Raw genomic sequence first — 19,944 nt, forward strand, 5'->3', positions numbered from 1 at the left:
AGTAATAAAATGAACTCTTCTCATCTTTAGATCAGATGTTTTATCGTCTTGCTCGAGCCCCTCCACAGTTCCCTGAGACTTTTTAAAATGGCTCTTTGCAAGGGTTTTGGAGCATTTCAAGGAGAAGGTGCTAATTGGGATTACAAATGCTGTATATGTGTTACCTTGCATTAGACGAATTTCCTCAGAACAAATCTAGCATACCTGCCGCCTGCCGTAGATGTTCAAGGCCACCATGAATAATCCTGGGCCAAGTAGCAGCCCTTTGAGAGAGTTCTTGGGAGATTAAAATGGCTATAACATTGACCCATGAGTCTTTGAGATCGGTAAACATGAGAAAAGACCCTTAATATGACCCCAAGTCCCCTCACATGGTGGGAGCACGTCCTCACTCCTCTTCTTATGAACATGGTTACTGCAGTCTCTGGTTAGTGGCGAACAGTGTATGGGGTAAAAGCTACTCACCGGTGCGATCATGATATACTCACGTCCTGCTCTATGGGGCAGGCAAAGGCCAAGGCTGCCTACTTTCCCTTGAGATGAACCAATTCTGTGCCACACCTAATATTTCGGGATGGAGGACACCAGTTAAGATTGCATCTCTACTTAGATTCCTTCCTTTTACTGATTCTGCTTCCAGGATTTCCCTTCTGAGAGCAACCCCTAACCACCTACTCCCAGGGTGTCCGCTGTGGACTCTGAGTCTATGGAAACCGACTCAGAGATGCCCATAGTTCAGATACCATGGCTACGCATATACTTGTGTGCCCATACAAAGGTCCTCGTATCTCAACTCCATCTCTACGGTAGATTCAGTGAGCAAGAGGAGGAACAGGAACAATTGGAGCTCAGGGAACTGCAGAAAGAGGTGACATCGTGTTCTTGATGAGCCAACGGAGTGTGATGAACCCTGGTCTGCACAGACTTCTCCCAGGAAGGTGAGATTTGTCTCATTGGCCTGAAGCCAGAGCTCCAGGCAAGTACACTGCTGTCAGACTCCAAGCTTGTATTACAGTTAATGCTAAGGAATTTTTCCTACTTCACCTTTCCCGCTTAGTTTACACATTTAATATCACCAGTACAAAATAGTCGGTGAAATTTTGTCTTATTAATTTTATCTTATTAAAAGTTTACCTTATTAAAAGACCATTCATTGTATCTTACATGAATAAAAATAGTTGGAGACGCCTCATTGTGTCCATGACTCATCAAGTACCTGAGAAATACCTTGATTTATCAGTCATGCTCGACCCACAAAGATAGATGTGAGTCCCTTTTAAGCATCGTCTGGCAGTCTTTAGTGAATTTAGCATGGTTTTGGAAGACTAGGATTTTTAAGTGCATAGTCTTCAAGTTAGAGGGTTATTTGGGTTTTCTCTGGGTCCTGAACACATTCCAAACTTCCACACTGTAGACATAATTGCTTTGAAAGTGAAGATAGACCATCTCGTCTCCATCCTGGGAGTTCTTAGAACTAAACATAAAGGAGCAACCAAAGTCCCTGTCCCTTCAACACTTCCTTTCCAATGAATATATTAGACTTATATACCGACAGCAAGTATTCATACATGAGAGGAGTCGAGAACTGGAATATTCCTCCTCCTCAAAGAGGAGGACACAGTTTAGTTAAGATAGTGAACTGATGATGTTTCTTGGATGCTATTAGACTGAAATGAATGAAGGTGCAAGACTCAGGTGTTCAAAAGAGCTTTCAAGTTGGAATCGACTAGCTCTGTGTCCTAGAGTTTGAAACAGGATTGATTGGCAGGCCTTGGACACTCTGGTCAGTCAGTGGAATGCGGGGAGCATTCAGGGTAGAAAGTATTTTCTACACCCTGACTCAGGGGTCCAGGAATGTCTTAGGCTAATCACCTTGACAACTTCTCAGCATAGGGAAAAGTTTCCTTTATCTCCAGATATCCAGTGCCTGCAGCATCCCTCTCCAAATCCACCCCACACTTGATCTTTGTGCGTTGGGAGATGACGATGGTCCCACTGGATAACTAAGAAAGGAAGTACGGCAATCATAGCTGCTGAGTAGAAAGAAGACGGCATGGGTCTGTGAGATGAAACAGAGAAGCCCAGAATGAAGCTTAGTTGGTTGTGTGTCCTCCTGCTGTGCATAAAGCCCTGAGTTTGATCACAAGCATCCCTCAAACTAGAGATGGTAGCACAAGATACATAGTCCCAAAGCTCAGGTTCAGAAGCAGGAGGATCAGAAGCCCTGGTTCATCCTTTGATGGAGAGGGAGTCTTGAACAAGCCTAAAATACAAACAATCCTGAGAGAGGGGATGCAAAGCGGAAATATCAATGTGACCCTTCAAGCTCAGACAGGGCGGGATGGTAGGAGCTCAGTGAGATGGGAGACAGTTGGCGTGGTGGCACAATTTGAAAGTGGAGCTGTTAGTGTGTGCTGACCCTGGACATGAATTGTTGGGAGTGGGAATGAAAGGAAAAGGTCACGGAAAACTTTGAGGTCTACTGTTATGACTGTTGATTTTGTTCATAAGAACGTGTTAGAGTAATGTAAGTTATTGTGTCCTTTTCTTGTGTGCCTTGATAGAGGGGGTGTGGGGAGGAAGAATGTGTGTTCATCTGGGTAAGCTTTGACACTAAAAAGTGGGACTGCCAAACTGGGTGTTATTTTGTATATGGCAGGATTTTGTATCACAATAGTCTCAACCTGAGAGGTGCAAACAGGGCCCATTCTTCCCTGCTATAACATCAAAGATGGCCTCTAGTTATTACCCAGGGTTCCCTGGGGAGGTGAGATTGCTACCAGTTGGAAATCATTACTCAGAATCAAAGTTGTCACAGTGGCTGTGTCGGCTAATTTTCTGTCAGCTTCGCACAAGGTGGAGTCATCTGGGAAGAAGAACCTCAATGGAGACAGTGCCTCCATCAGGTTGGCCTGTAGGTAAGCCTGTCATGCATTTTCTTGATTAATGACAGATGTGGGAGGGCACAGCTCACTGCAAACAGTGCTACCCCTAGATAGACGGTCCTGGGTGATATAAGAAAGGTTAGGCAAGCCATGCAGAGCAAGCCAGGAAGCGGCATTCCTCCATGACTTCTGCTTCAGCTCCTGCTCCCAGGTTCCTGCCTTGAATTCCTGATTTCACTCAGCGTTGGCTAGTTACTTGTGGGTTGTAAGAAAAGAAATACACCCTTTCCTCCCCAAGTTGTTTTTGTCCATGGTGCTTTCTCACAGTAAAAGAGAAGTCTAACTAAACAGTGACTGTGATGCTTGGGCAAACTATCAAACCTCTCAGGACTCCATGGCTTCTTGAGTGCTGGTCATGAATGGAAGCTGTTGTTAGCCTAAAGTGGAAACAATAAATCAATTATCAAAGTCTGTCTTCATGAATAATAACTACTACTGAATTTCAACTGGTCATGTTTAAACAATAAAAACAAACAAAAAGCACACTATGAATATTAACATAAAGTTAGTTTTTCTTCTGGGAATGAAACATGATAACCCTAAAGCAATAGGACCAATTTTTCCCAATCTTTGACAAGAATTTGAGGAAGTTCAGTGTGCTACCAGGGTCTCTGAGGCTCCAGATGAGCGTTTGAGCTTTTCTGCTTTCTGAAGCTAGTAGAAGACTCACAGTTCCTGCTGTTCTGCGTGGTCCTCTGCCATTTTTTTATTGGGCAGTTTGGTTCCGTGGAGTTAGGCTTTCAGTGGTCAGCATGAAGCTGTCACTTCTAGGAATGGCGTGGCTGCGCCACATCAGTTCCTTTCCACAACCAGCACAGTCCACACATGCAGATCCCATGGTCACAGTGTCATCACAGCAGGCGGGTCTGCGAGCCAGCTTCTCTACATGAGCTCACATCATTTCCAAGCAGTCTCTGAAGCCACTTTCTCTAGATCCTTGCATGGTCTTCCCCATAGCTAAGGTGAAGTTGAGGCTCTTCATCACAGTTGTGTGCTCTGAGGCTGACAGAGTCCCCCTTCCCAGCTCCAGGCAGAATGGAGGCTGGACTGAAGCCTCATGCTCTTCTCTCAAGTTGAGCTTTACCACCAGACACAGATGATGTAGGCCAAAACACAGTTACAAGCAGATGATTATGATGTATTTAGAAAATCATGGAAAAACAGCAAGCCAAGTGAAGTTCTGTATTTTGGTGTACATGTTATAAGATGACTAATTTCTCTTTCTCTCTCCTTTTCTCTCTCTCCCCTCTCTCCCTCCCTCTCCCATCATCCCTCCCTCCATTTCTTTATATCTCTTTTCCTCCCTCTGTGTGTGCACACACGTGAGTGTGTGTATGTGTGTATGTGTGCACCTATATTAAATACAGTTTCTACTTTATTAAATCTCTAGATGTTTTTTATTAAATGAAAAGGCTAAATCAATTTTCTATATTTATTTTTGCATTCTACCTTCTGCCAGAACCGTTTAAGGAAGGGAGAATCTGCTAGAATGGGCCTTCCACTCTGGGGCTTTCCTGAGTTCTATGAGGCCAGGGATTTCCTTCTTGGTCTTATTCAGCAAACAGTATTTGATGCTAAATCCTGAATTGATCTGTGACATTGATTGCTTTCAATTAAGCACTTAGATATACAGAACAGTCCCTAGAGGCCTAGCTCTGGAGCCTTTGAGAGAAGCAACCTTGAAATGACCTTTATTATTCCAGTGTCAAATAAGCAATGGTGCCTTGGGAAGAGAACAGAGATAGGGACACCGTTAAAAAAAAAAAAACAAAAAACAAAACCCAAACTTCATCAAGCTTATTTGGCCAGGAAGAGTCCTCCCCGTTAAGGTGACTTCATAAGCAAATAAAATACATTTGTAGCCTAAAGCAGGTAAACCACAGCAGCCTTTAGCATCTGTTGTGCTGAGTTACTAGAAGCTCTAAGTCCTTCATTGGTCAAAGTAAAGGCAAAAATTTTTTAGATTTATGATTTTAGTCAATAGACACTTAAATTGTTTACAGTTTTGTGAAGCTTGATGACAGGTGTAAAAAGAAATGCGGAAGTTGACAGGTGATAGTGTCCACCCTTCAGACATCCCTGCTGCCGCGAGGGATACCTGCCTTGACTAGTTCCCACAGTAGGATGTTTATGCTGTGCCATAAGTGACAACATCAAGTGTCTTTTGCTTTAGAGAGGGTGGTCACGTGCTGTGGAATAACGAAATAAAGAACAGTTATTCAACTGACAGACAGAGCAGTACATTGAAATAAGAGCATGCTTCCAGCGGTGCTAAAACCAGGACTCCCCGCTCTAATGCCTTCAGCTCAAGCTTGAGATCTGGTTACAATGCACATCCCATTCAGTGCTGTGGGGTGACACTCAAGATTGTGCCGCTTCAAGGAGTTGTAGACATTGACACAGTTGGTCCACTGACAACTTTCAGAGCAGCAAAACCTTTCAAATAAGTCTCTGTACTAGTTTACTTATCCAAAGCCCAGCTGTGTGTCATTATCACGTTGCTAGAATAGCTCAAACAACGACCCAAAGGATCTTGGCCATTTCTTTCCCTTCAGTCGTCTGTCCTTGAGCTACTGAATTTTGTCTTCTGGATGTCACCTCCTGATCTCCAGATAGTTACACTGATACTAGCTGTAAGAAATACTCATGGCAAGACCGTGACCACAAGGTATGTTGCTCCTCTAGCATTCTTTTACAGGGAGAAAGCTTTGACTAGAAACTTCCTTGTCCACGCCTGGGTGCACAGAGTGTAAGCCTATCTAATGCATGTTCTTCCATGACAAGTCAAGGAGGGGAGTAGACTTTCAGCATACAGGAGATACAGGCTATGTGGAAAGAATGTTGGGTTAGATAATGGTTTTTGGATCTGCAGCAAGCTATGTCAGCTACAGTGAAACTATGCTGACACAGAAATCTTGAATGGTGAGGATGACTCTCTAACTTAACACATGCCCGTGTGGCTAAGGTCAGACACCTTTACTTATCTCAAAACTATCTATCTCCCTGCATATTTTTTTGTGCCTCGCCAAGCCCCAGTTGGAACTGTTGGAACACCGACTTCTCACCTTGAATACACTGGGAGTGGGTTAGCCACTTTTCTGGGGGCTCTTTGGTCTTGATAAAATACCTGAGAAAGAGACCTTGAAGAAGGAATGGTGTGTGCTGTATTACAGTTTACCTTCATGGGAAAGAGCGTACAGATAAGAGCTGGAGGTAGCTCACCACCTTGTGTCCACATTCAGGAGGTATAGAGAGATAAACGCTGTGTTTAACTCACTTCTCTTTTATTCAGTCCAGGACCTGAGTCCATGAGATGGTACTATCAACATTTAGGGTGCTATTCACATTTAGGGTGCTATTCACATTTAGATTTCCAATTTACCCTACGTTGGAAATCTAGGAAATTCTAGATCCTATCAGGTTGACAGTCAAGATTGACCACATGAGACTGACTAGACAGCTCTGGATAAAACCACTTGACACACAAGACCGAGTTTGACTCCTGGAACCCATGTGCAAATAGAAGAAAAGAACCAACTCCACAAGGCTGTCCTCTGATCCTGATACATGAGCTGTGGCACACACACGTACCCACACACTAATAACAATAAATTTGTTAAAAATATTTCCCATTGCAGGTGAGTTCTCAAGAGCCTCACCACCTCTATCCCATATCTTCATAGACACCTTCCATCTATCCCAAGTTCATAGCCATAAACGTCTAGCCTGCAAACACGAAGGAGATGTGCCTTGTTCAAAATTCTCCCACAGTCTCCCTGATGAGATCTCACCTCCACTGTACTCTTCTAGGCTCCTTACAAATTCCTCTGTGTGGCTTACCCAATATTACTTTCTTTCCCTCCCTTTTGAAAGTGGCAGTTGCATTCTTCAATAGTTAAGAGAACTGGCGCATGCTTTTTCTACCATCGGTGGATATGATTTGCATATCTGAGAATCCCTCTCATTTGCATATCTGAGAATCCCTCTCATTTGCATATCTGAGAATCCCTCTCAGTGTCTCCCCAGCTCATGATTCCAGGATTTCCCTGACTCATGTACCATCTACACTTCCTGTCCAGCTCACCTGAGAGATGCCTCACCAATATCATCTTCAAATTAGTTTCTACACAGAGGAGAGTACTTGCCAGCTTATTGTCTTCTCAATGTGTGTAATTTTTGTTATTAACATATTTATTCTTATACATGTAAGTATAACATACTTTTATTATTCTGTCCGGTCTATCTAGTAGACTATTTACTTTCTTGTCCTCTCAATCCTAATATGAAAGCTTTGGTGAAAATTACAAGTGCAAAGACCAGTGCACTATAATTGCTATATAAATGCCCTTTTCATTCTCTTCTTTAGGTATTCTTTTGAACACCCATTACCTAACTTGGTTCTTGGGAAATCTAACACATGGCTGTAGTTTCAGGTAATTATGCTCAAGGTCATCATGAAAACTCTATCTAGTCTCATGATTGCTGTGTGGTAAGTATATAGATGGAGCATTGGTTATACAGACAACGCCCTCTTTGGAGATTTGAAAACTGACTCAAGGCGAGGTCAGGAAATTAACTCAAGAGGGCGTTGGTAAGAGATGCTTGAAGGGTAAGGAGAAGGCACCTGAATGCAGAGCTCAAATCAGAAAGCATTCCACGGGAGAGAACACAACTGTGAACATCTGACTTTGGCTGGACCACAGGAGAAGGGAGAATAGCAGGGAATGCAGCTAAGAGAGCAGGTAGGCACAGTCATAGTTCAACTTGTTCAATGAAGTTAAAATTTTAGCGTGAGCCATTGAATAATTCTGAGCAAGGCATGTCGCACTCGCTTTGCAGGCTTGAAGCTGCTGCGCGCAGAACGAGGATGTGGCAGGCAAGAGAAGAGGTGAGATGGGGTAGGTAGACCTCTTGGGGAAATGAAACAATGCTCAAGTGGGGAATGATAATATTCTCAACCAGCCTTGCAGTGTGAGAGGGGGAGAAATAGTGTGATGTGGTCGAAGAAGCGGGGAGTCCTTGTGGCTGTGGATGGAAGCGAAAGGTGAATGCATAGAAAGGAAGCAGGCTCTTCAGCGCCCTTGTCTCGAGAAGGTTCTTCTGTGCTATAGTGTTTCTTTGGCCCCTTGTTTGGAGAGTGTGGGTCAGATTCCCTCAAGAGCCTGCTTCCCAGAACTCCATCTCTTTACCAAGTGAGCCAGGTGCTTCCTACACGTAACCTGTTTGGAAGCAAAGCCAGTGGCTCACAGAAGCAGCATATTGGCCCACATGTGATGCCATACTTTTTCCTCTTGGAATATGATCTCAGATTCCATTGAACAACTGTCAGTAGGCCATGTGACATTGCTAGCAAAGCATTGGAAATAGAATGAAGGCAATTACCTCAGGAAAGATGAAGGCAGAGAGTACGATGGCACTTATGTAATGGTCACCCTCCAGGTACTTGGACAGTCTTGGAGAGGTCTCTCCATAGCTGTGTGAGTATCACACAGTGTGGGCACACCTTGCTGGAGAGGGTGTCTGTGTGGGAGTCTCCTGACACAGCACAACACACATGTCCACACTGGAAGGGATGTCTTTTGGGGTCTTCTGACACAGTATACCACCAGACCACACTGAAGAGGTACCCATGTGAGCATCCTAATCCAGCATACCACCTGGCCCATGTACTAGAGGTCTCTCCATAGCTGTGTGAGTATCACACGGTGTGGGCACACCTGGCTGGAGAGGATGTCTGTGTAGGAGTCTTCTGACCAAGGATACCACCAGGCCCACACTGAAGTGGGTGTCTGTGTGGATATCCTGACAGAATTCACCACCCAGGCCCACGCTGAGAGGGAATGTGTGTGGAGAAGGTGTATCCCGACAGAACATACCTCCCAGGCAGGGCTGAAGGTGGTATTTGTGTGGGAATCCTCACAGAGCACACTACTGAGGCCCACACTGGGAAAAGCGTTGTGTGGGAAGACCCAGACACAGCACACAGCCCAGGTTCGTGGTAGAGGGGTTATCTGTGTGAATATTCTGACAGAATACACACGACATGGCTCACACTAGAGTGAATGTCTGTGTAAGCATAAGATGGTAGGATGTATCTCCCAGGCAGAGCTGGAGGAGGTACATTCATGCAGGTGTTCTGATACCACACCAACTCGGGTTCATGTTTTGGGGATCCCTCCTGTAACCCAATGTATGCATGCTTGCTAATACTCTTGGAGGGAGCTGACCTAGGAACACAGATCTACTTCGGGCACTGATGTCCCAGCAAAAAGCTATGCAAATGAGGCTTCATTATGATGTGGGATTCTCCCTCTGTATGCTGTGAATACCACTGGTTAATAAAGAAACTGTCTTGGGCCTATGCAGGGAATAGAGGTAGACATGGAAAACTAACTGAATGCTGGGAAAAAGGAGGCAGAGTCAGAGAGAAGCCATGGAGCCCACCTGAGACAGATGTGCTGAAACTTTGCTGGTAGGCCATGACCTTGTGGTGATGCATAGATTAAAGAAGTTGGATTAAATTAATATGTAAGAGTTAGCCAATAAGAAGCTAGAGTTAATGGGCCAAGCAGTGATTTAAATAATACAGTTTCTGTGTGATATTTTCGGTTCTGGGCAGCCGGGACGAACAAGCGGCCTGCTGCTACATCATTAGCGAACAAATACATCTGCACTCCATTGTGTTTGTCAACTTCTTGTTTGCAAACCTGTAGAGACGCTTGTGCCTGGAGATCTTGTGCCCTGTTTGGGGAATACCCACTCTAAAAGGAACTTTTGGATACAATGGAATAATTCTCTCCCTTTCTATCAGAGTAAACCAATGTCTGGGAAGTCCCATGGCTTCCCTAGTGTACCTTAAGTTTAAGAAGAAAGACTGAAACCCCAGCCTGTAATGGAGGGAGGGCTGTTCCCACATGCCCTTGGCTTCTTACAATGAAACATGGACGGCCAGAAAACTTCCTTGTCAGATTCTTCAAACACCCCCGGTGGGCGGAGAAAACACTAGTACAAAAGAAGGAAACCAACCCCATAATTAAATACTGAACTGACTCCAGACCAGCCAGCATGAATATTGTGCTGGCTTCCCTAAGCACGACAGAGGGAGGAAGGCAAGCCCGCCTCAGCAGCCAGGGCTTATACAGAGCAGCAGCAGCAAGCCTGCCAGGCTCCGTTGGAAATGCAAACATCTTTGACAGGATGCAAAAGTAGCTAGAGTGAGCAGCTACTGATAAGGACCTCTTCGGCATCTTTTATTAAGGTCACTCAGCTTTCTTTGCTCCTTTCCTTTAAAGCCTCTGAGATGTGAACTGAGTTGGTTAATTCTACTAGATGATAAGAATAAACCTTGCAGGTCCAAAGCTCCATATGAAGAATAATGCACAAGGAGACATGGTGGACAAAGGAGACCTAAGGAAGAGATGAGATGGTCAGGACATTGAGGTGCTTCTAGCTTATACTCCTAGGCTGCTGTCTAGGTGGAGACAGAAAAGACGGGCAGAGAGAGAATAAGAAGATAGTAGAGTCTTCATGTATCCTAATCTTAGCTCTGTTATCACATGTATGAAACATGTATGTAGCTTTTCTCAGCTGGAACTCATATGCATACCTTTCTACGACTTTTAGCGTGTGCACAGATCAGTATGGCTGCTGCATTGTGTGATTAAATCACACCCATATTTAAAAAGGAGCCTCACCTCCAAGCCCAGCCCATGCAACTACAAATCTGCTTGTCACGTTGTATATCCCCCTGTTAGAGTTGTTTTGTACAATGAAGCCATACAGTATGTCGTCTTTGTGAAGTAGTTTCTTTGGTAGGCAGTAATGCATTTAAGGTTTATTCAAGGGTCTCATTTTTTTATAAACGTGTTTCTATTTTTGATAGACATTTGTTACCATATGTATTGGGGGGTGCAATGTAATAGTCCAACACCTTTATACTATATGGAATGATGCAATTGGGGTAACCAGCATACCTCTCACCTTAGTCATGTGACATTTCTTGGCGTTGGAAACATAACCGCTGCTCTTACATGGCCCCAGAATGGTAAGATCCTATTGCTGAAGACTCCACACAGCTTAGTTGTAGAATGTAAATAAACCATGCTGAAACTGAGCTGAGTGCATCCTTTAGGGGTGTTATGTAGACAGTGGGGAAAGCAACGGTCAGTGGCAATCTTTCCCGGCTTTAGACTCTGCACGCTATGATAGTAACTTGCAAGGCAAGACCAGCCTCCTGATGCTATAATGGAACAGCTGTTCTAGTCATCAACTGATTTCTTTTCTTTCCCATTGATTCTTTGTGAATTTCATATCATGCACCACAATCTCCTTCATCTCTCCATCCCTCCTTGTCTGCCCTCTGCCCCTACAACCTCTCCCCAAAAGAAAACAAAAAATAAAAATACGAATTAAAGAGAACAAGCAAAAATAAATCAACAACATCAAAAGCAATCTTGCAGTGGAAACCGTGGTTTGTCACCCACTCTACCCTTTACCCAAACAGTTTTGCTTATAAATGTTCATTGCAAGACGCGAGTTGTTGGTCTAGTTCAAGGCCCCTGCCTTCTGCCATACTGTCAATACTGGAGCTACACAGGGACTCCTCTCAAATAGCCTATTGTTGCCCTGTGTCATGGAGATCCTCCAGCTTTGGTTCTGCAGCGCTTTCACATGTGTTAGCAGTTCTTAGATGGGGAAGATGTTGGGGTGGGCCTGGATTATAGGGGAGTTGGTCAGCCTGCCTGCTGTTCTCTGCCTGCGCCACTAGGGCCATCTCTCCAGCTCTGTTCAGGTGAAGGACAGGCCCAGTTCCCCCATTCTTGGCTCATGCCCCCTGTGCCGAATCATCCACTCACCTGCACCCACAGCACCAGGGCTCGCTCTAGTGTGTTGCCCTGGAAAGGTGTGAGGCCCACTCTCCCAAGGGTTGCAGTTGGTTATGGGTAGGGCCAATCAACTGATTTCTGATTTGATCTGAGACTAGCTCTATGGCAAGAAGTTCATACCACATATCATTGATCTGGTCAAAATCCCATGAATGGAGAGATTAAAAGCACTAGGGTAACCCTACTATACTTGTGTTTCTGAATGAATGTTATCAAACTGCCTTTTAGCTATCTATGTTTATAACCATAGTTTATTCTTATCCTCACCCCTAGTCTAAATAGCTTATCTTTGTAGTGAATACAGTTAGTTACTGTGGAGACTTGCGGCTAGTCAAGGTGCCTGGTACAAGTGACTAGAAAGTGCTCAGACTTAAATAGGATGCCCACATCACGTGTTGAAAGTTCACAGGACATCACAGCAGAATGGATAGGAAGACTGTAATACACGAGTGACAGAGATGAGGATGGTGAAACACTGTCTCAGGGAGTGACACGACACTCATAAACTCACGATGGCTGTGTGAACATTCGGTCATAGGTGGGAGGGGCTCGTCGGGCCTCGCCTCACTCAGGATGGTTAATGGCGGTCACGGATTGTTAGGAGTGTATAGGAAGCCATCTGTAGCCACTGGAGATCTACTTACACTACAGCAGATAGGCTCACACCCATGCCCATGCAAGTCTCCTTGGTAAAATCCAGTGGGTCAAAAAGCAAAAGCAAAAAACCCCCAAAAAGATATAGAGTAGATAGAGACTTTTGGGGGAGGGGTCGATAGGTGTGAGAGGAGAATGGTAGAGTGTGTGTGAGGGAGTGTGACCAGAAAGTATCACACTTATACGTGCATGAGATTGTCAAATAGTAGATTAATTAAAATAAGTAAAATAAAATTTAAAAGTCCCAATCATAAAAAAAAGCCAGGAACAGAAGAGGAAGATTCAAAGGTTTAGAACCGGGGGGGGGGGGGGGGGGAGGCTTTAAATAAGAAAAGATGAGGTAATGGTGGCAGAGGATGCTGGGAAAACGAAAGAGCCTAGATCACCCGGAGACTTACAAGTCAAAATGGAAAGGCTACTGAACGATCAGACTCTAATTAAATGCCAGGGGAATGCATTTTATAATGAATAAAATAGCACCACCTACTTCAAAAGTCCTTTCAACGAGACAATTAGAAATAATAAATTAACTCTTCAGTATATTGTATAACCAATCAATTTTCCAATGTGCATATATATATATATATACAATCTTACTTGCAGCTGGTCAATATTTGGTTGGTTTCTACCTTTTCGCCACTACAAGACATATAAAACTAATTTTGATAAAGATAAAAATATCTATCCTGGTGCTTTTGAACCTTATTCAAAAATATGATCGGGATCTCTGAGGCAAGCTGTCTTGTCTATTGAGTCACTAAGACAGTCCCAGGAGGGAGGTCCAGAGCGTCACGGAGGGCATACCGTGTGTATGCCCTGCATACTAGCTATTTGCAAAAAGGGGGAATCTCATTCACTAAAAGCACACGTCAATCTGACATTCTCCTTTGGTGATCAAGAATAAGTAGGCCAGAGGGAGGCAGTTTGGTAAGTTTCCGAGAGGGACAGAAGGGAAAGAAGAAAAGCTAGTTAGTTTTGCGGATGATGAGGGCTTACCACCCAGCACAGACTTCTGCCCTTTGGTGAGATGCATTAAGGAGATTGTGGTACAATAGAAAAAATATTCTGGAGACATTTAGGTTTAAATCATGATCACAGGAAAAAGAGCATGGGTTCTCTCAGCAAACTAATCTATGAGAACAAGTTCTCTTGATCCGTACTGCGCCAGCCCACACCCTCTGGGCTGTAAGAAGCTGAGTGAGGTTCGGAGGAAGCTTCAGTACAGTGACTGGGCTACAGAATGAGTTAGCAAAACGTAATTTTTCATTATTTCCAGTGCAAGTAAGGAGACACAAACACATTAACTCACTAAACAGAAATGCATTAAACGTACAGAATTTTCCAGTTGTAAGGGTATAGGGGCAGACAACCCTGTTCTCTGCCCTCAGGAAACCTTCATGTCGTCAAGGGCCTGCCCTGCCCCTGGATTTTACACTAGAGGTAGAATTTGTGTCTCTAGAAGCCGAGGTTCCACTTCTATTGTTTGCCGAGCTTTTGACTTCAGGAGAGGAAAGGCTCCCGCGGAAGCGTGTGTGCAGATGTCGTCTCTAACCTTTAGTCTGACTTTCTCTGGGAGGCGATTCTCAAATCCTTCTTCAATGCTGTATTAGAGGGGATTCTTTTGGTCCTGGCTGACAAAAACCAATTTGAATGACTTTAAGCAGGAAGATTAATTTATTTAAACATGGAGATGAATAAGAAGCCAAGGGAAATGCAGAAAATGGCACCAACGGTGGCAGCCAGGGTTGAAGGCCACCTAGGGAGCCACTGTCTCTTACATTAGCCCAGTGTGACAGCTTAAGATTCATTCTGCAGGTGGTGTCCAACATGCATATTCCATGAAGGGTTCCATGCATGGTAGATTTGGCTGCTATGCTTCTCACAGGTAACTCTGAGGAAATTTCCGGAAATTTCAAGCAGACAAGGAGCTCTATTAGACTGTGTGGGTTGGTAGCAAGATGACAGGATATGGCCAGAGAAGTCACCCATAGGTACCCATACTGTCTACTAAGACAGAACTGCAGAAGGCTGGAGTCTTGTCACCTTCCTGGTAACCAATGTTAAGTGTAAACAGAAGTTGTCAACACTAAAAAGTGAGCAAACAGTAGACCATATAAGGCATCCCTAAGAGAAATGAGCCAACAATACATTACTTCCTCAAATGTCCTGAGTATATTCAAAACAAACACATTTAAAGGAAACTATTCACCATTTCTATGTCAGGAAAGTAATAATAATGGTTTTTATTGCCCATATTAGTGTACTTGAAGGCTTTTAAAGTACTGTGGAACTTCAAAATATTTTCCAGTTTCAGAGAATTAATTAGCTTCCCTGTGGAGTAGCTCAGAAGTGACATTGCTGTTTTGGAGATGGGAAAGGTAAGGGGTTCCACAGTTATTCATCTTCTCAGTGGGTTTGCAGCAAGTGTGTGCTCTGCACATGCATCTGGCCTGCAAGTCATGGGGACAGGAGCTGGCTGATGGAAAGCTGGAGGTATGTATGGGGCCACAGGGTGAGAGTTAAATTATAGAGACCCTAAAGACCAGGGTAAGGAATTTAGTCTTTACGATATAGAATCATTATTAAAATCAAACAATACATAATATTATTAATGCAATTAACCCACTAGTTCTCCAATTCTTTATAAAATTAGCCCCTATTCTTGGAAAAGAATTGATTCACTTGGAAAATTATTCAAATGATTGGGTGGTTCTTAAGTTCAGGTGCTGATCCTTTCTGGATTAAAATTTGTGCAGTCGTGTCAAGACTGAAGGAGCCTGTATCACTGCACTCATGAATCATTGGGTGTTCATTATTAAGGGAAGGTCTGATTATACTGGGGCCTCCCTCTCCATGTGAACCAAGCCACCAGCTATGAAAAAGACTTAGAGCTCCTAGAGAGCAGTGTGTATGGAGATGAGGTCACCACCAGGCCCCCAGCTGCCATGGAGTGCAAGGCTAAGCACAGCACAGCCTTCCTTTGCTTGAGGTTGAGCCTAGCAGCAAGCATGATCTTGAGGGGCCTCCTTGCCCAAATTCCAGCATTAGGCTGCTTTGCACTGGCTTCCTATCAAATACCTCTGTCAACGATTTTGTGGGAGCATCATCTTCATGCTTTGATTTTTTTTTCCATTCCATAAGCAACAGGGCTTCAGGCACCCCAACCGTTTGAATTTGAGAAACTCAGCGGTCCCCTCCCTTGAGAAGTAGGCCTTTGTACTTTTTTAGAAAGGTTTTAGTTGGGAATGTGGCACAGAATTGGAGGGATTTCTTCTACATGCAAAGGTTCCTGGAACACACTGACCAAAACAAAGCACTCCATTTCCAAAGGAAGTCAGACGGAAAGCGGCAGCACGTCCCATTTTCCCGGGTATCTTTGGAACATTTCTGGTGTGTGCAGACAGCTTTTACAAAAGGCCCAGCTCTGAAGCAGAAGGCCGTGAAGGTGAATTTGAAGGTCAGAGAGCCTCATGACCCTTTCATGCTAAGTTCCTTCTCTGGTGTACTAATTAAGTTATAGGTAGAGCCTCCAAGAAGCGTCCTTTCTCCTGTTTCGTTTTTAAATTGGGTGTCAGCACAAGCAGAGGGAACAACCAATCAGAGTCTCATATTAAATCCCATATTTTCGCTGAGCTAGACTGGATTCCCGGTTGCTACAAAACAAATCTAAGTTTATATCAGAGGTGACAAACTCCACGCCTTGTCATTTTTCCTTTTTATAGCATGGGTGACACCAACAGTCAACAAGTCATGTTGACAACTTGGTGAGGCAACCAAACCAGAAAGCCACCTAAGGGTTATCTGAGCCACAGTCAGAATTTTTTTTTTAAGTTTACCTCAATGAATGTATTAGAGACATTAGTAAGTGATGAATCCTTCCCCACACACCATTTCCTTTAAAACACAGCATTAAGATAACCACACAGCAGAGAAAATAAAGCTTCAGACATGATTGGTCAACAATACGGAAGGCCTGGCTGTAAGCCAGATCTGCAGGATCCAGGTTCTGAACCCCATTATGTCCTGTGCCATCTTGGAACCCTTCAACTAAACCTACACCCGGCATCCATGACAATGCTCATCTATAACGATTCAAAGTGTAGTATTTTATCACATATTCTTATGAAATATTTCACTATTTGTCTCTCATTCTCTCCCAGCCGTCCACGCCTTTGGACAGCAGTCCTGCAAGCATCACTACAGAAGGGTTTGGTTGTATGTTCTCAGTTAACTCCTGAGTTGAGAGGAGTAGAATCCTTGGCACAGTACCTCAAACAAATTGTATACGTTCAATAAGAATGCCATGTTTTCCTCTAAATAAATACACCAATTTACATGCCTAGTGTCCATACATATTTATTTCTAGGTCCTTAAAGTCTTAGTTTAAAACTGTTAAAAATACGATAATTCAAATCCAGACTAATCAAATCACATTGCAAAATACTAGAAATGTGAGCCATGGAATATAAGGGTATATAGTATATAGCATAAGGGCATGCCTGCTCTGGGGTGTCAATGATTTACATATTTGCAATGTGTCTAGACGCAGCATACCTCTTCACAGTACAGCAGTGAAACCCTGCTCAGAATCTTCTAAATGTATCTGCAATAAAGAAGCATCATTGCAAACATGGGGAATGTCAGCAGGCTTCCAACAAGCTTGATATAGGCCACCAAATATTAAAGACGTTTCTGGTGGTTCCCTGTCAGGCATGGATTTGCTCTCGGTGCCAGCTGCAGTAAGCCTGACTCTTGCCCTGTGCTTGAGCTCAACATCATGGCTTTCCCGCCTGTGGGGATTCAGCAGAGAAGTGAGATGGTCACTGGGGGCAGAAGAACCAGGAACAAAGACAGAGGAAATGGCTGTGTGCTGTCAGCAAAGGGGCCTGTGAAAACCACTGTGCGGCTTGCTCCTCCAGAAACTACTAGAGGGACACTGGGGTTTACTGCTCTTGAAGGAGGTGATCTTTGACCAGATAAGCATCCCTTGTCTCCTCTCCAGATGCCAGCAGTGTTGAATGTTGCACCTGGAAGGGGTCTCACAGGTGAGTAGAATGATAAAAATCCATCAACATGTCAGCCCTACAATTGATGGGAGATGAAATCCTGTGACAGCATGGAGAAGAGAATTTAGATTGATTTGGCCTGGGGTGGAGGTTAGGAGGAAGGAGACTTGGAAAAACCCTGCTGTATATTGAAGCTAGAAAAGCAAGTTGTTCGATCTAAAACTGGTTTCTTGTGCTAATCTTATGAAGTCATGAAATAAGAATATTACGGAAACTAGTAATTCTCTGTCTTGTCTCTTCTTCTGTCTCTGTCTTGGTCTCTGTCTCTCTTTAACACACAGACACACCATACACACACACACACACAATCTGTCTTAAGGGACTATTTCTGTTGCCCAATTTAAGCTATTTCTGAGAGGGACAGGGAATCCTGGGGGAGCAGGAGAGACTGGCTACCAAGAATTAGGGACTACTATTGATTGCCTAAATGTTGGGCACTGGGAATTCAGGGTACACTCGTCTGGAAATCAGACAATGGAACAACCCTGGGTATGGAGTACGTCTCCTTTCTCACTCATCCTCCTGCACATTAGCCTAGCACAATACTTGGTACCCAATAAAAAGTCATTTGTAGAGTTAATGTTAAATATTTCCCTTTTCCCTATTGACAGCAATGAGCCTTGGCTAAACAGTTGCCCTGTTTAGTAATCAGAAAACAGAAGGGGGGAAAAGGGCCCATAGCAACCTTTCCTGGAACTGTGCAAGGGGATGCAAGAGCAGAGGAGGAAGCTAAGGCTCCTACCTAAGCTCTGGCTTCTTCAGCCAAAACTGAAGCCCCTCCTCTCCCCATTCAGGACCCTCCAACTAGAAGGCAGAAAACTGTGTCAGTGAGGCGATAGCCAGCTCTGCTGTCACGTTCACTCCTTCTAGCTCTTCTAGTCCCCAGAAGCCTCGCCCCTCCTCCTCCATCCCCAGCCCAGGTTTGGAGGCGAGTCCCCTCTAGTGACTGAGCCGCCTGCATGTTGGCGAGTGGCTTTCTGCCTCCCTCGTATCTTTGTCTCCTCCTCCAGAGAGCCTCCTGCTCCCCGCACAGGGTCTGCAGCGGCCGCCGCCGCAGCGAAAAGCCAAGTCGTGCCCCACAAGGCAGCCCGGGACCGCACCCTCGCTCGCTCGGTGGCGGCGCGCAAAGACGCCAGCCGCGCCACGCACAGCCTGCGTCCTGCGCCCCGGCCACAGCGCATCCACGCCGCCGCGGCGGTCGCTCCGGAGCGGAGCCCGGCCGGCGGGCCGGGTCGGGGTGGGCAGCCCAGTTTGCAGCCTGCTGGAGGTGGCGGCCGCTGCAGCCCTGGCAGCCCGCACACCCCTAGGCATACGCACCAAACGCCTCCTCCCTGCGCCACGAGGATGGAGCAGCCATCCCAACCCAGGACTGGCGCAAGGTAAGGTGCAGCCGCCTGTTGCTTTACGCAGAGCGCGGGATCAGCTCCCAGTCAGGTTGCCTAGGCCATCTCTCTGGGAAGCAGAGAACGGTGACCGCAGTTTTGAGCCCTGTCAGTCCAAATCCCGGGTCCCTATGTTACAGATCTCTGGAGAGACTCTGCCTGGAATACGAGGAGGGAGTCGACCCTCTTCGCTCTTGTGCAACCAGGTGCCATGCAGTAGTCTGCAAACTTTTGTGACCCTCCCTGTATGATTCTCACCTGGTGAGGTGCCAGTTCATTTCTCTCGTGCGCCCTTCCCCCAGCTCCCCTTTCCTTAACGCATTTGTCCATTTCTCTCACTGTGTTCTTGCAGTTCGACTTTTCGCTCCCTGCAGCTCCGGTTCCAGAGGCGAGGGTTTGGGATCTAGTAGTGCTTCTCCTGCTTGTCGCAGCTGGGTAGGGGCAGAGAAGGAGAACCAGGAGAGGTGGGACTTTAAGGGAAGGTTTCTGCCATCCGGGGGTCTCCATCCAGAGCGGTGGGGGTCAGACAACTCAAGCACGCCACCCCCAACTCGATAATAAAATCCTCGGAGTGGCTTTCGGTTACGGTTTGGTGCCTTGGGGAATGAAAGTGAGGTTCTGGGTGGGTGAAGAAAGTGGTTCTGGGAGGAAAAGGTTTCTTTTGAGGATGCAGGAGGCAGCCAGAGGGTGAGATCTGCCCAAGGGTGAGGAGACGGAAGGCACTGTTAACGTGGGCGAAGGGGCAGCCTAGTGTGGTCACCGAAGAGGATTTGGAAAAGAGATTGAAGTCCGGTGGGGGTGGGAGGGGGGCCGCCAGCCTGGATGTGCAAATACAGGGGGAGGGGCTAGGTACCTGGGAGGTCCCGAGGTGGGAAGCGGCTCCTGGAATTCCTGCCCCGGGGTATTTAGGAAGGCTGGCTGCTTCTGCCTAGGGTAGAAAGAGCTCCCTCCCCAGGAACAAACAAACCTCTCGGCTACATTCTGAATGCGTTGGCATCTTGGGCGGTGACTG

At 45.3% G+C, this 19,944-nt stretch overlaps 1 protein-coding gene and 1 long non-coding RNA gene across 2 annotated transcripts in view; one reads left to right on the forward strand and one right to left on the reverse strand.

Annotated features, from left to right (window-relative positions):
• Positions 1-4,274: 4,274 nt before the first annotated feature.
• On the reverse strand, positions 4,275-19,914 carry LOC130874544 (uncharacterized). The gene is made up of 3 exons (XR_009057144.1): positions 19,786-19,914; positions 19,191-19,363; positions 4,275-5,134 (listed from the first exon to the last, which is right to left on the reverse strand). It is a non-coding gene; the product is annotated as an uncharacterized LOC130874544 (long non-coding RNA).
• Positions 18,435-19,944, forward strand: part of Lrrc3b (leucine rich repeat containing 3B) — an 84,923-nt gene continuing 83,413 nt past the window's right edge. Inside the window, exon 1 of the mRNA XM_057769920.1 lies at positions 18,435-18,929. The gene's annotated coding sequence lies outside the window, so the exon portion shown is untranslated. The remainder of the gene's footprint in view (positions 18,930-19,944) is intronic.

This window comes from Chionomys nivalis, chromosome 5, assembly GCF_950005125.1.
Source record: "Chionomys nivalis chromosome 5, mChiNiv1.1, whole genome shotgun sequence".
In the NCBI taxonomy this organism is placed as follows: domain Eukaryota; kingdom Metazoa; phylum Chordata; class Mammalia; order Rodentia; family Cricetidae; genus Chionomys; species Chionomys nivalis.